This window comes from Malurus melanocephalus, unplaced genomic scaffold (genome assembly GCF_030028575.1).
Source record: "Malurus melanocephalus ecotype Western Australia unplaced genomic scaffold, MMel_1.1 scaffold_100, whole genome shotgun sequence".
NCBI lineage: Eukaryota > Metazoa > Chordata > Aves > Passeriformes > Maluridae > Malurus > Malurus melanocephalus.
In genome coordinates, this window is record NW_026623332.1 from 1,376,920 (window position 1) to 1,393,898 (window position 16,979).

Consider the following 16,979-nt stretch of genomic DNA (forward strand, 5'->3'; position numbering starts at 1 on the left):
ATCACATAAAGTCAGAACAACTAGTTCAGGAAAGAAATACAGTCTCTTTTCCAGCTGAGAAAACAGCAGCACTGTTAGAAGCTGATAAATTAACTGATAGCTGCCAYAGGATCCATAATTCATCAGTTTGTCCATGAGGATGTTACAGGAGACAGTGCTGGAAGGCTTCCTAAGCTCTAGATGATATCATCCACTGCTCTCCCCTTCTCTACCAAGCAAATAATTTTATTGTAGAAGTCTGTCAGATCAGTCACACATGGTTTCTCCTTCATAAATCCATGCTGAGTACTCCCAATCACTTGCTTGTCTTTAACGTGCTCAGGAACAGTTTTCAGCCTGATTTGTTCCATCCCCTTCCCAGGGATCAAGKTGAGACTGACYAGCCTGTATTCCTCTTTCATGCCCTCCTTGATTCCAATGATATTTGCTTTATTCCAGCCTTCAGGACCCGCAGTGCCATGACTACAAGATTATCAGGAGTGGCCTTGCAGTGACATCAGGCAGCTCCCCCAGCTCTCATGGGCACTTCCCATTGGACCCAAGGATTTGTGCATGCCCAGTTTGTTTCAACACCTAACCTGAGCCTTCTCCATGGTGGGTAAATCTTCATTGCTCTGTAATTCCAAACCTGAAATGATCTGGTCTCTGCTGGCTACAGCTGCATTTAGTGCTGCTGTTTACTTTTTTTTTTTGTGTTACACCTTCCACTCACTCACAAGCAAGAGTCTTTTCCCAACTCCTGAGGATGGCAGATGCTGCTCCCTCAATTAAGTGAGTTAAAACTTCAATACATTCAGCAGGTGATGATGCTAACATGATCTTTTCCATCTTTCAAACAACTTGACCCCCAAAAGTGAAGTACAGCACTCAAAGTTCTCTGTCACTCTGAACTACACATGTTGGTGCTTAAGGTGACATTTCTCGGTGGTCATCTGTGGCAGGCTGAGGGAAATTCCTCGCAGTGTGGCAGGGAACGGGAGTTCCTGTTGGATGGATGCCAAAACACAGAGCCAGGGGAGCACAGAGGAGCTGGCAGGGTCCTTACCCAAGAAGGAAAGGGGCAGGGAGAAGCCTTCACCCGTGATGGATGGGCTCCATGAGAGGAGCATGGCAAGAATCAAAGCTGAGCCCTGGCTTGGACATTTGGAAACAAACCATTTATATGGCAAGTCAGTCTCAAATGATTAAAATGGGGATAAAAGGAGTTCTCATGGAGAAGCAGACTGAGGCAGCAGTAGTGACATTTTCTCTGTCTTAGGTCTTGKGTTTCACGCAGATGTCCAGAAAGAAGATGTAAAAATGACACAGCACCATAGTACTATTATTTATGTGCACATTAATACAGAACACACCATGGTTTCTGTTTAATTAAAGCAAAAAAAAAGTATGTCTATTGCATAAACTGACCTTCAAATAAAAAGAAATTTATTAACTCTGCACTTACATATTCWAAAACTGACTTTGGAATGCTTTGAACTGTTTCAGGGTACAGAGTGAAGAATTTCTTTCTTCTTGACAYAAACTAACCAAGAAGAGGTCAGCCTTGCATCTGTGGCATGCCTGAAATATATTTCAGAGGCACCACRTCCTGGAAAATAGGCACAAAATGCCCAAATATGGCACTGGCTGTTCTGTTTGGGCTGAGCTGGACAATTTTGGGCAAGTAACTCCTCTCAGGGCCTCAGTGCATTTGTATGTCAAGTGGAGATGACACAGGCTCCCTTGGAAAGCATCTTGACACCCTGGGATGAAAATTTCCATGAGAACTAAASAGCATCTCCACTAATCAGCATTCAAACCATAGTCTGTGTATGTGAAATTAGATACTAAAAATATTAGTGGTTTTCAGTGTGATGACAAAACTGGGATACTGCATCTTCTGTCTTGAATTCCCTACCACTCCACCTCAGTAATCGAGGAAAACTCTCCCACTTCCAGAGTTGAGATTATTGAAACTGCACAAAATTAAATCCACTCCTCATACAATGAGGGGGGAAAACCCCCAGAACTTTAAAAATGTTCCTAACTAGTATCTGAAGGACATAATTCAGCCAAAAAGTTATCATTCCGTTCCATTTACGTGCAGCATGATTTCCCTGGATCCACAAGTTCTTTTGCAAGAAGACCTGGGATGTTTTTTCTCTCCTTCTGCAGATCTATCATAGAATGCAAGTTTTCTTTCATCAAGTGCCAGACCAGCCTGTTAATTGTTAAAATCTCTGCTGGATTCCCTGCATGAGGCTCTGCTAAGCCGTGGTTTGGAGATTCAAGATTCACCCAGTGCTCGTGCATCATGGTGGAGTGCTGCTGCTTCAAATGCCTGCAGAGGAAAGGCCAAGGGTGTGGAAAGGGCTGGTGCTTTGCTCAGATATCTGACTTTTTTGGGAGCTGGCCCGTTGGGAAGGGGCTGTCGAGGGGCAGCATCACTCAGCATCTCAGGGATTTGCTGCAGGGGGGATATCACCTCCCCTGCCCTCTGCTTCTCTCCCTTCTCCCCTGGATTTACAGAGCAGCACCCCTGTCCACACCTCCACCATGTGCTGGGAGACACCACCTGGCTCTGGCAACTGCCTGCCTTTGGGTTTTTGTCAGGAGGGAGTGGGAAGAAGGGAAGAGAAGCAGCTTGTCAGGAGCAGGCACAGCTCATCCACATTTGTATGGTGAACACCGTCACTCCCTCACTCAATTTATGACCCCTCTGATGAGGCAGGGGACAAAGAAGGATGGTGAAGGACAGAAAGGTGTTCTTCCTATGGGGGAAAGCACAGTGCTCTGCTCATTCTAAAAAAAAGAAGGAAAATAAAGAAAAAAAAATCAACTTTTGTGCAGGATGACCCAAATTTCTCTTTTCAAATATGCATGAAGCTTTAATCTTGTTCTTTCCCCCTGACATATCATTTAAATTCAGAGCAATGAAGGTGTCTATATCCTGGCAGACACTCAGCCCATTTCATTTAAGGTATTCATAAAATATTTCACACACTAAGGATGGCTGACACTACAAAGAGCAATTCCTACMAAGCTATAGAAGGTATTATGATAGCACTGACATTTATATATTATTTGGCAATAATTTTTTTTTTTATTGCCAGGGCAGAAGATGATAAAAGAAAAAATAATAATATCAAACAGGACTACAAACAAGTTCACATGAAGTGCCTGAGCCTTCACCCTGCGAGCTGCTGACAAAATATAATCWGTTTGCTCTACACATTCATGGCTGATATTTCTGTTTTCAGCCACCACTTGAAGAGCTCTCGGGTAGGGGCTGGGTTTGCAGGAGCCCACCTGCAGCAGCCCTTCCAGACCTGGCAAATCTTGTCTGCTGGACCAAACCCCACCCTTCCTGAGCTCCTCTGCTCCTCTCTGCTTTCCAAACCCTCCCGGGGGGCAGTGGAGTGATGCCCCTGCCTGGGGTGTCAGACCTACGGTGACTCCAGCACAGCCAGAGCCCAAGTCCTCGCTGTAAGAACTTCCAGGATGCAGTTTTCCTTTCCCAAACCACTGTCAAGGCCATGGAAAGAGCTTGCCCTATGATAAGTCACCTCAGTGGGAATGTGAGATAAGCACAGAAGGGAGRAATTTGCAAGARGAAGGTGCTGATTGCTGATTCCAGGCCTGATGTGAGGTCTGAGGTGAGAACATGGGGCTCTCCACTGCTCCTCGTAGCTTCCAAGAAGTCTTAAATTTTTCCATGTATTATGAACACTACCTGGGCAGCAGCCACATTTTTAAACCAGTGGAGAGAGGATTTCTGAACTCCTCTCAAGTCTATCTTGACAGTTCTAAGTCCAGTCCCTCTGGGCCCTATAGCTATGATCAAAAAAACCATCTGAAATACATTAATTTTAAATCTGCTTTCTTGCCTCAGTGCCATTGAAATGCAAATCTCAGCAAAACATCATGGCTAAACTAATGATTTGCCCTTTCAATCTCACAATGATGCCATTCTTAGAGAACAATTTGTTTGACACAAAGCACCCAGGCTGTGGAGACCTCAAGCTCTACCAGCACTTCAGCTTATGAATGTTAAAATGGTCACATCAAAACATGAGAAATTAATTGCTACTAACGGCAGGACTTATCTGATGCACTCAATTTAAATTATATCTCTTTGTAAATATCATGGTTTCCTCATTTAACAGACTTTTACATGGGGCAAAGGTGTAGCAACATCTTTATGACAGCAAACATTTGCAAGAGCTTCAGAAAAACACACACCAGTGCTGAAAAAATGTTTTGGATGGCAGAGAATTGGTGAGACTGAGTCATTTTAAATGAACTTTCCAGTCCAAACAGAATCAGAATCAGCAAATTATTTCATTTTTTTAATACATGACACCAAAAAATTGAAGTGTCTGAATCACTAATTATCAGCATTTCAAAAAGTTCACTKTAAATAAGAATAATAACATCTGGCACATGTAATACAAGCATAATATTGTATATTATGTATAAATAAGTAATGTAAGTGCATGTATAGGTACACATACATAGCAGTAATTTTACAGGCACAGCAATGTCTAATTTAAAAAAAGAAACAATCTCTTGGGATATGGTTTAGAGGTTCTTGGCAAAAAATATAAAGAGGCTTGAATACACATACAAAAGAACACATCCCAATTCAGTCTTGGATCATTCTGTATTTGCTATCTATATGCTTATAGCTTATAGTCTTTTTCTTGTTTTAAGGCCAGCACTTACAATGTTCTTGAATTTCTTCAGAGCAAGTCCTTTGTGCTTYATCTCATAGAGARCTGAACCACATGGATCAAAAAAGKGAGAGCAAAGGCCCTAACCCAGAGYKGTTCTTACCAGAGTGGGCCTTGGAGTTTCAATAAAATATTAATGTTCTCRAAAGCACTGAAAACGTGTCTTACAAACAGGTTGTCTGCTTGTCCTAATTCTCACAGTCACGTTTTTTTGAAGACAGGGGTGAAGCAAACAGACAACAGTCAATCCAACTCCCCAGAAACAATCTGCCATGAAGAGAGCTGTGATAGTGCTAAAGAAATACTGAACCAGAGCAGTGAAGAGCTGCCATAGAGTTCCCAACACCACCTATGTTCCAAGAAAAACAGGACAGCTGTCAATCTCAGAGTAGCAACATCTCTCATATCAGAAGCACAGTGTAATTCTTCGAGTTCCACTTCAAACTTCTGGGACTTTTTCTTGACTTCTGAAAAGCAGGAAGTAGATCAGGGCGAATTCAGCAGTGGCACAAACCTATTTATTTTGCTCRATTTAGATTAGATATGAAATTGGTTCCTATCAGGATTTTAAATGATGATTAGATTTGAAATGCCACTATCAGGGTTCAGGAAAGCAAGTAGAAAGGAAGTGGTGCTGAGCCACCCTGAGAGCAGCCATCCATCTTCCTGAAAGAAAATCATTAAATTCTTTGACCAGAAACCTAYCAAGGTAGAGGACTTTYGACAGAAGGACTTCWRACCTTCTGGGTGTTGTACTTTCTCYYCCTGAGAGTGGCAGAACTTGCYGAATTTCAGGATAAGAAGGTTKGAYTTSTGCCCAAAKATKYGTGGCATTCGTACAAGRCCTGTAGCAGCCACTGCTTGAAGGAGGGCAGTGATTTCTCTCTTYGGTGCTGCAACTGGACAAATTTGTGACACCATTCCAGATGTCAGCAGACAGCTGCTCAGCTGCTCTCCAGGTAGTGTAAAATGGTTCTTGTGGSTCAAACACGTTCAGCCCTCACGCCAACCTTTGTCCAGCCTCAGCCAGGCAGATCCCACCCCTTCGGCGGTGCTCGTCAGTGGCGCCAGCAGGAAGGAAACGCAGTTTTGACTCATTTGGAGAGTTGCTCAGCATGGTCTAGAMTGAAATCTAGACTGACACATCCTTCTTTGCATTGTAAATTAATGATTTTTGGGGGGAGGAAAACATGAGGACCTAATGACTCTCCCCCTGTACCCCTGAACCTTGTCTGCAAACACATTCTACAYTAACAGCAAACAAAAGCAATGATAAATCTTTAAAAATCTGATAAAACTCCTACCCTTAAAGCCCTATGAAACCAAAACCCACCCTAAGCTTTTCTGACAGGCAGTATTGGAAACTTGGTTTTAGCAAGTCCTTTGACAAATATCAAAATTAATTGCCTTTCTTGTGCCACAGACTGTGATGTTTCCCTTCCAGTGAAGAGGATTAGAAGGACTTTGGTGTGGACACCTTTCCCCAGGTGATGCCATTGTGGATTTTTGCTAAGCTCAGTGTTTCATTGCAGGTGCCCAGGCTCACTCACATCATGGAATATACGAGTGCTCAGCCAGGATCCACCTTCCCTTTCCCACAAAACCGCAGGCAGTGTTGCAGAGCCGGCTAATGAACCGTGGGTTCAGATCTAATCCTACTCACAACTTCCCTGTGAGCAACAGCTGAGGTGTTTTTTCTTGCCTGAATTCTATTTTAACCTTGCAGAGTGCTGTTCATGGGTGCATCCTCTCCAAGTGCTGAGTGGATGGCAATGAAATGTTTTGGAGGCACAGAAGGCCCCCAGTGCAAAATGATTTGTCTTAGAAAGAGATAATGGGCACATGGGAAGGCTGAGGGAATAGCAGTAAAAGGGGAAACATTGTTCCAACAAAGTTTGGGTGGACACGTTTTCAAAACATATTTAAGGACTGACAAATGGTAAGATCATTTTTTTGGACTAGAGGTTCTTAAAAATTGCTTACAGTTGTTCCAATCTCATAAAAATCAAAGTTTTCCCATAATCCATGATAGGAGAAAATTTTCAGGTCAGTGCTTAGTTCCTTTTGGAACGGTCCAGCAGTGATGTCAGGTGCACTGAAACTGTATGATCACCCTCTCTCAAAGAGAGTTATGAAATACATGAAAGCAGGAATGAATTCATACATGGGGTCATACTCAGCTTTCCAAGGTGGCAGGGAGATCAGTGGAGAAGTGAAAATCAAATCCACAGACAAAGTGCAACACTATCCTATCTCATGACACTTAAAGGATTAGAATACAGACRCTCACCCAAAGAGTCAATCTTTTCAAGAAAATAAGGTGGAAAGGGTAACTGCCAGAGTTAAATTTTTGGAGGGGCACTGAGACAATGTAGATTTGCTTCTTTGGGAGCACAGAGCAAATTAAAAAAATCACAAATAATAGCAGAAAATCAAGAGCATGGAAAGSAAATCAGCATGGCTATATGCCAAAGTAAAAGGTGTTATTAAAAGAAGTATCTTTAGGAGCCAACAAAGCACGGTGTCCTTCTAATGAGGACTGCAAACTCTGAAACACATGGACAAAAAATGTGCAAGGAACAACTTGTAAAGTGTATTAAAAACAAACAGAAAATCCTGATGACCTACCCAACAATTTTTTGAACTCATTAAGGTTAGAATCTAGAGGACATGCAGATGACCAGCATGTGACAGAATTTTATAGAGRAAATAAACCTCAGTCAAACACTGGTTGAATTATGTTATTGGGGCCGGAAAGGTTACATGGGCTCAAAAGAGCACCTGGAAGATTTTATCGAAGAGGAATCCATCACAACCTATTACATACAAGTTACTACCTCTGTCTTGAAATTCTCCTATGGCATTTTTGCCTGTGGCTAAAAATGAGGTTTTGGAATTATTGCTCCCGGCTTASCTTGACCTTATCCTGTCCTCTAGGCATCTGCTGCTAAAAGCAGGAAACCTGGCTATGTGTGTCTTTGCTCTGGCCAAGAAAAGCCTCTTTTTTTTTTTTTCTCATTACTCTAGCCAACTCTAGAAAGCACAGTACAGACCTGTCCTAAGAGGRAAATTAGAAAAATGCTAAGTGAAGTTAAAGAATTCTTTCATCCAAGTGCAAGACAAAAGTTCCTATTGCATCTGTGTATGAAACACCCCCTAGGCAGTTTCTGTTTGCTTTTAATCAGATCCATTTTCATCTTTCACTTTGGAGTCTCAAGCCCATTACTAAATTTCAGACAGGGTGTAATCAGTGGAACCAGGTGCATGTGAGCATGTGAGCTTTTTTTTTTTTTTTTTTTTTTTTTATTTTTTTCCCAAAAGAGATCAGAAAAAAAAGCACAAAGAAGGCTGGAAGTTGAGGTGCATTAATTAGCCCTTCCTGTAGCAACCTTCTCCAGAAGATGTCACCAAAGCACAAGTAGTGCTCAGAGCCCCTAGAACAAGGAACACAAATGGAAAGACTTCAGACWTGTGTAAAAAACACTGAAAAAATCAAGAAGGATGTTGAGAGAGCACCTCAAAATGTTGTGTGATAGCTGACCCTACACCACAGCAAAAACCGGGTGTTTGGTTGAGGAGAAACCAGCACCTGGAGCAAAGGCTCTCAGTGTTTTGGAGAGCTTGGTCCAGCACAGCAGGAATGTGGGCACTGCAGCAACATCGAGCAGATAMAATTTCGCTTCTTTGTGATGGCTGAGTGCAAGTGTGGGCCAGCGTGACTCATCCTGATCAATGAATGCAYTGTGGTTCAGAACAGATCCTATTGCAGGAAAAAGCTCGACACAAAATGCTCAGACCAGGATAACAGCCAGCAGGAATTGTCACGAGTCTTGAGCCTTGAATTTAAGGGGTTTCTTGACCCTCTCTGGCGGCGGGAGAGGAGCACAGTTCCATCACGTTTATGCTTCTCTAAGAAGAAAACTAAAGAAATCTACCTGGTAATGGTAAAACCCACAGGTTTTAGGACTGACAATGATTTAGAGTGTATCACCACCTGAGTACCACTTTCTATAGACCTTCCTGATCAATAAGYTCCAGGGGCAATTAGAGTATGAATTATGGAGCTTTTAACAGACCTTTATTCAAATCTTGTGTGTGACTGTCCAATTTACATAATTTTGAGCAGCAGGCTAAAAATAAAACTTRCTCCAGTGGTATTTGCACTATTATGGGCAATGACTTTTTTTAATAGGTGCTCTTAGGAAATTATATAAATAGTTACATAATATGAGAAATCACATTCTCATAAAATCAGTTGGAAGGTTTAGCCTCATCTCTGGGAATCGTAGGCTGATGGAAACTGTGTCCTTTCTGATTCTGTATTAAWCAAAACAATGTAATGAGGCCAAGCYTACAATAAAAAGTAATCTGGAGGTATCTCAGCATGAATTTCCAGTGTTCTGAAGCTAAATAAATTTTGTTATATGCATCTATATATGTATATATACACACACACTGTTAGGATCAATCCATTTCCATGATTAGACTTTCAATCTACCCAACACAATAAGGAAGTCTTCTGAAAAAAATCAGTCCTACTTTAAAGTCTAGACATCTGACACCTGCTAAACAAAAGCATTTTAGATTTCTAAAAATTCACAAAAAAAAAACCCATTTAACAAGTAATGAGGTGAAAAGAGAACTTATTTAAAAGCTGAATTAATTCAGCTTTCAAAAAATGAATGGCATGCTTCTTAGGTGAAGAAATTCAAATTGTGTACGGGGTTCTTAAAAAAATCAATTCATGGCACCTAGCCTTGTTGCTCATGCCTGAACAACCAAGCCACTGCTTTGTTTCAAATAAAGAGAAACAGTTTCCTCAGCAATCTCAGAGAGTTAATAAAAAACACAGCAACAGAAAAAGAGGCTTATCTGCACCCACTTTCTTAAAGCAGTAATAAAATTGCTCTTCTGCTACTGTGTTGAATTCCAAGTCAYGATTAACAGACAAAATCAGCATCTTAGACTGTACATAGTCCTGAAGTCCCCTACAGGGTGTAAACACAACAAGGTAAGAGGGTCAGGAAGTTTAAAGCATTCCTGGGAGAAGGCAGCAGGGTGGTAATTCTCCAATCTTGTGCTGTGGACATGTCTGGTTCAAAGAATCCTTTTCAGAAAGCTCCTCTGATTTACCTCTCTCTGTTAAAAAGAAATTTGCTTTCTAYTCTTCTRGGTGAGAATAAGCAGAAAKGGAAGGAGTGGAGCAATAACTAGAACTAGCATAAACTAGAACTGGACATCAGGTCCACTTACTGACAAAGACTCTTCTCTTGGTCACACATTAAGAAGGCCATAAAYCTTTGTATAAGGGCAAGCTGACATCAAAAGCTAATGCCTGATTAAGCATAATTTKGGAGATTAGGCAATATAAACAGGCATCCAGCCTTTCTGTGTAGAACAAAATCAGAATTTCAGCCTCTGGGGATCTCTGTTTGCAGGTCTACCAGGCAATAAATCACTGGGAATGCAAAGGCGTTTTTATGACAGAAAACCTCCTCCATTCCATAAACTCATTCTTTGCTCTCTTTGTCATAACCTAAGAGASGACACTTGACAATAAACTCTCACARTTCTCATTAATTTGCTGCTGTTTGTGCAAAACCTCCCTGGTTACACACAGACCTGGACAAGTGTGGTTAGAAAGTAGGAAATTGTCAGCCACGCAGAGCCAGCATGGTTATCAACTAGGTAAGTGGGGAAATATTAACAGTCTTCAGTCTTCAATTTCAATGAGATTTCAGTGAACACCCCTGTGACAAAAGATACTGACAGAGAAAAGAAAACAAGTCAAGGGATGCTGGAATCCACTTTTCCCTCTTTTGCTAATTTGCATGTCGGTCCAGATCCTATTCTGTTTAAAAAACACAGCTGGCCTTGCTGGTAGACCCCAAGGAAACCAAGGAAATCATTTACCATCCTGACACACTACTTTTTTTTTTTTTTTTTTTTTTTTTTAAGTGTTTCCGAATGCAGGTGGGAGTTACTGTAAACTATGAAACCATGTGCAATTGGAAAGTCCTGTTTTATTTCACATGCTGAACAGTCACTCTTCTGTATTTTCAACCTGTGCTCAGCAGGTTGTCATRGACTTTGCAGTTAAAAAGAAGTCATAGTTAAGAGAATATTAGTAGTTATTTACCCCCAGTTTTATATCCTGTTCTGTTGACATTCACAGAGGATACCACATTCTGCTCCTTTATCATGTTTTATCATACCAAGTTCAGGTTTCTTGTATTCTGTGGAGTKACAGTCTTGGAATTTCCATAGCTGGTGTACCCACAGGACAGACTACTTAAAAGTGATATGGAAAATRTGAGTAAATAAGTGAAGTTTGATTTAACTCAGAGTCCTCCTTCTTGAGGAGRTTGCATTGGAGCTGATCTTTCAGTTTCTCTTCTGAATCTTTTCACTGCAGGCAATAAAGAGATGCATTAGTTTAGAAGCCACACTATCGTGGTGATGGTGGTCCACTGCCAAATTTGTCACCAGTGCCAGGAACAGAGATTTGAGCTGACACTGTCACAACGTCTTTTAAATTAATTTGGCATCAAACATCAGAAAGGTTTGTCATCACTTTCCTGTAACACAAGTACAGCAGCCTGACAGGCTCAGTAAAGGCTGTGGCATTTTTCTCTGTCAGCTTGGGTTTTCAATGTTCATTTTTAAGCCATACTTTATTTATGTTGCTCTGTTAGAGCTCTTGGAGGGTGCAGAGATAGTTCCTACTCAAAAAAACAGAGGGTATGAGCACATAAGGAATCACAATTTGCTGCCTTAGCTGAGACATCAGAACAGTGATCATAAATAGCAGAATTGAGGGAAATATGAGAAGAATCTGTCCTTCACTGATGAAGGACATTGGCCTCATTTCTGATGAAATGTGTCTCTGACAAACACCATTCCAGCAGCAATACTTCTTACTCCAAACATTTGTCCCTAGATCAGGAATTCCTCAGGGACAGGTAGGTATTTTCTCTCAAAGTGCAGAGAGAAAAAGGAATTCTGATCAGCACCATAACTAATTAGACACCACTATTAGGAAAATGGAAAAGAAGGTTAACCAAGTTCCTGTGACCATTCAGATGCTTAAGGACTAGCTAATTAGGAGGCTGRATAACTCCCAGGCTTAACCTGAAGYTGATGATTAAGTACACTACTGCATGGAAACCTGCATTGTCAGCCACTGAGACACTGGAGCATCCTGGTATTTAAAACATTTTGTGGTACAGAATCCTGTCTGCTACAAACTAGCATGAACCCTTGGTTATTTATGGGCAAATCAATGAAGAAACTTAGATTTCAACAATTTTGCTTAGCATGAGTGTAGGATGTTAAGAAATAAATCACAGTCAGCAGGAACATACTAGACAGCCTATACATTTAGCCATCTCAACATACACATCTGTCTTCAAAAAACAAAAAACAAAGCAGCAATATGCATGATCATTCCTTTTTATTTGGCRAATGACAGCATCATTTCATATAAAACAGAAAAAGAACCATGCTGATCAGCCACCCACACACTCTCTTTAAAGCTCTCATGAATTGGATCAACATTTAGAAAGCACARCAAGTACTGGCATTTAAGTAATATTATAAAAACAGTCAAGCTGTGATAGTGAATATGTATCCAGCCTTTGCMCATCAGCTTCCCTGTGCACACACARTGTTATGAAACGCTGYTCAGAAATACAAGAACACRATTTTCATGGGAATTTCACCATTAGAAATCACCTCTTCCTTTACATACATGAGCAATGCAGCTATGCTCCCCCYCTCTCTCCCCAGCACCAGCTCTTCATGGAGCTGCTCCCTCAGCCCTCCTCTGATTACACAGTGATGCTCCAAGCCCAGCATCTGCATCTTCCAACGCAGAAGGCGGCCCCAGCTMGTGTGCACGGTCTGCTTGCTCCTCCTACGCCTGAATTTAAACTGAATTGGATCCTGGCATACCTTGGGAACAGCTACAGCTATTGCTGAGCCGTATTCCCTGCCTCAGCCGAGGTTCATTGTTTTGTTGGTGATATCCTCTACTCTCAAAAAGAAAGACAAATTAAATGTGATAAATCTATTGCAAGATTTGCTCAACACCAAAGCATACAGTTGCCATTTCATCCTTTTTCATACTCAAGGTAGCTGCATGAAAACGAGCTTGGGTTGGTTTTGCGTTCCAAGTATCTCCAGAGCCACTGTGAACAGGCAGAGGTGCTTTCTCATTCTGCTGCACACAAACTCAGCTTTTAGCCTGATTGAGAAGCACCATTATCCTTTGAAAGAGCACCAAAAGTTTAATGTTTACCCTTTTTTATTGCTAATCCCTCTTTAACACAATCTGATCTCCTCTGTTTGCTGGGATGTTAGGAAGTGGTAGGGGAGCAAGTTTTGCCTTGAGTTTTCAATAGGAATTAAATTTAATAAGTTATTACGATATCATTACTTGTCCAGCTGAACCTTTCTGAACCAGTGAGAGTAACCCTTGTGAGAGGCACTGCCCAGGAGTGTGAGCTGGTTTCTCTCTTCTGAAGTACCCAAAGGAGGGCACAGTCTTCCCAAGAAGCCACCACATTGTCTAGCCCAAAACCGGAGCAGGAAAGCTTCACACACACACCAACATCAGCATGTGCCATCTACTTGAGCCTTCAGCTCCCTCATGCTTCAAAGCTGGGACTCTCACCTTAAAACAATGCAAYTGCTACAATAATTTGGGTGATCAGCTTCCCACTGACATCCTTGTGGTCTCCTCTGGAGCATATTGACTCCAAAAGCAGGACAACTAGCAGGCCTTTATTAGGAAAATTAATTTATAAATACTGGAGGTTTACATTTAAAAAGGAGACAGAGGAGTCTTGTAAATTTATTCATGAATAAATGAAGATATCATGGGCATTTCTCATGGGGTGTCTTAAATTATAGAGGACACAGCTTCTTTTTATTTTAATTTTCTGGCTGCAGTTCCCTCTCTCTTTCTTCATTGGCTGAGGTACTTGAGAGGGACAAGCTCCCCGAAACGCCTGATGAAACCCCCCCTTCTATCATACACTGCCCCCTTTGAATATACATCTCTGTTTCTGCTCTTGTAGTCTATTAACATAGTCTGGGATAAGTCAGTCAAAGGAATTCCTATGGAAATCCTTCCCATTGTTTCTTTCTATCATCTCCCACTATCAGCCTTATCTTACCCCCCACAAGTCAGTCTGTTTGTAGATCACTCTCTTCTCATTCCTTTCACCTTTCAGTGGAATCAACCTTACTTTCTAGGGAGACAAAAGGTGAAAAGTTTATGGCATTTTCTTTCAGTTTGCATCCGGGTGGGGTGTCATTAGCATCAGAGCTGTTGGTGAGCTGTAATTCTGATTTCTTTGATCTGTAGGGTCTGCCTGCATAATGCAGACAGGCAAACACATGCTTGGTGAATGAACAATTTCAGCAGGCAACTTTTTTTAATTCCTTCAGGGAATGCTGTGGCATGGAGCAARGTCKTTGTAGCCCYTCATGCCACCAGGATTGGGAATAGYWCRCTTTTGGYTGGCTGAGGAAGGAAAAAGATGAACCCACCAGGTTCTGAGTTTGGGAGGAGAATGTCCAGCACTGCAAGGCTCCCCGGGGTGCAGAAGGGACCCTCTCTCCACACTCCCCAGGGGTGCCCAGCAGGTCTGGGCAAAACCATTTTTCCTCCCCATCATACAAAAAAATGCTGCACAAAGGCTTAGGTGTCTCAGAAACCAGATCTCACGGAAGTTAAGGAATGGCTGTGGCCACGGCACATTCTCTCTTTAAACAGAAGTGATGATGCCTTCAGTGGGATGTGAGATCCTACATCTGCACTCAGGGCAGCATCCATCCACTCATTAGGTGACCCAACAGGTTTGATCTGCTYGGGCTAAGCAGGGACCATGCAATTCATTTTGCTCAGAAGTGGAATTTAAAGCAGAGTTTAAAACTGCAGACCCAGAAAATTGATCTTAAAAACCACTCAGCTCTGTGAAGAGCTCATAAACCTAAAATTAAAGCTTTAAAATAAATGCAAAAACCATCATCTACTGCATTATTTTTCTCAGTTATACCAATTTAAAATTTTCACACTGAGATAATCCGAGTACCAATTCCATGTCGGTAATATCACCTACACTAACACCCTGCAAGCACAGCAACAAACTCTCCCAGGCAGGAGGCCAGGTGCCAGCACCAGCCACTGAACTTGAAATCAATTTTGTCTCTCAAGTGTAACTTTATTCTTGTCCTCTATGAATATATCACTGCGTACAGGGACAGCTGTACACACATTTTACAGAGATAAGTAAGATGAAACCACTGACTTAATAAATTCATTTTTTTATAGACGTAAAGTACTTCTGTGCAGCTGTGCAACATAGAGTGGAACTGAAGCAAAGTACTGCAAAGCAGGAAGAAAGAAAGGATGAGACATTTAAGATCTGTTAGAGTTTCTGTCTCTAGAAAGGAARTATCATTTCTGTCACATGAGGTTTATTATCTGATTGCGGGGTTTCTTTGAGGGTTTTAACCACTGCTGTCTCAAGGAGGGTGACTGCAGGCTGCATTTCTCATCTCCTGTCCCCTGTGCWGTCAAACGGTTATTTGCATCCCCAGTTCTTCTCCTACATCACAAAACTATAGATTTATGTGGTCTTTAAATTGTCCCAAAATAAACTGAACTTGGTGTACTCTTTGCAGCTTCCAAAAATAGCGAAAGCTACATTATCCTCCTCTGAGTTAATAGATGCAAATAATTGTTTTTAATATTCAGCTATGGCATATTAATTCACTCACCAAATATTTACTTGGAATTGAAAAAGAACACAATAAGGAACTAAAACTATTTTCAGAGTATAGTTAGCTGACTGCAGAATCCAGCAGATAACCCTCTGAAGCATCTGCATTTATTCTAAAAACTAGCAAAATTGAGAAGATACAAACCTAAAATACCACTGAAGTGGTGGAAAATGCACTCTTGTGGCCTTCTGTTTACAATCACACCATTAATAACCTGAGCACCTGCTTTTCCACCCATATTAGCCRTTCCCTAATTCACCACAGAGTTGGTTAATGGCTCCCTCTGACCCCAGGGTCACCCACCCCGGCTSAGAGCACTTTCAGCAGAGCCATCCCTCCCTCACCTGAGGCAGAACCCTGAGTGTTTGCTGTGACCATTTGATGCTTTTAGAAGGAGCAGAGGTGCTGTTGAGGCAGAGGTGCTGCTCAAATGGTGCCGTSCCTGGCATCTTTGGGTGCCTCATTATCTTGTAAAAACAGAGCAGCCGCACACGTGGTGCAGTTTTTCCAATGAAAAAAGTCACAAGACTTTCGAGGGTACAACTGGTGAAAGGCTGTTGAAATGCTCTTAAAATTATAATGACAATTTATCAATGCTTGGAACAAAATCATCCTTTTACTGATTAATTCACAGAATCATGGAAGAGTGTTTGCTTGTGAAGYCTCTTCTGCCTTTTTAGTGTTGTTTCTTCTTTACTTTCCACTGCAAAAGGGGAATGTTAATAACAGCAGAGTGAGGGCTCTTCTTAATTTAGTSCTGCTATCAGATAGCTTTCTTGGGAGACTAAGAGATAAGAGCAAAACATGACTTTTCTCACCAAATAACAACTGCTTTGAYTGCACAGCTGGAGAGATAAGCTGCCTGTGCATGTCATCGTCTGCAGAYCTGTGATCTTTCTACCACAACTCTGCTGCCCAGTGGGTAGCCAGCCCTAAAATGGGGGCATCAGCCCACCTGTGACCATGCAGAAAAGGAAGCTCTTTATCTCTCTTCAGATGAGCAGAGATCCCCTCATGTGAGAGCTGGCAATAAAGGAGAGCTCCAGATAAAACTGCACCCAGCTTTTATCAGCAAGGAATAGGGAGAGCCTGTATTTCAACCAGTAGCCATCAATTACTTATCACTTACTCAGTGCACTCAACCTCAGGAAAAAATTAAGGTCTGACCTAYGCTGCTTGTTAGCAGATACTCAGCTGATGGACTACTCCCTCTAAAAATTTCCTTCTAAGAAAAAAGAGATAGATGATGAGCAGAGGACACTCAATATTAGATAAATTTACACAAGGATTAGATAAATTTACACTTTTCTGACAGGCTCGAATCACACWGTCTGAGGACAAACAACTCCACATCTTTCCAAAATAAGCCATGACAGAGCTTGTTTCAAGCAGAGGAATGACACAGAGGGTGCCACTGTCACCACGTGTGGCTGTGAGTCCTTCAGAAGTCACAGTGACACCCTCTCTGGCTTTGAA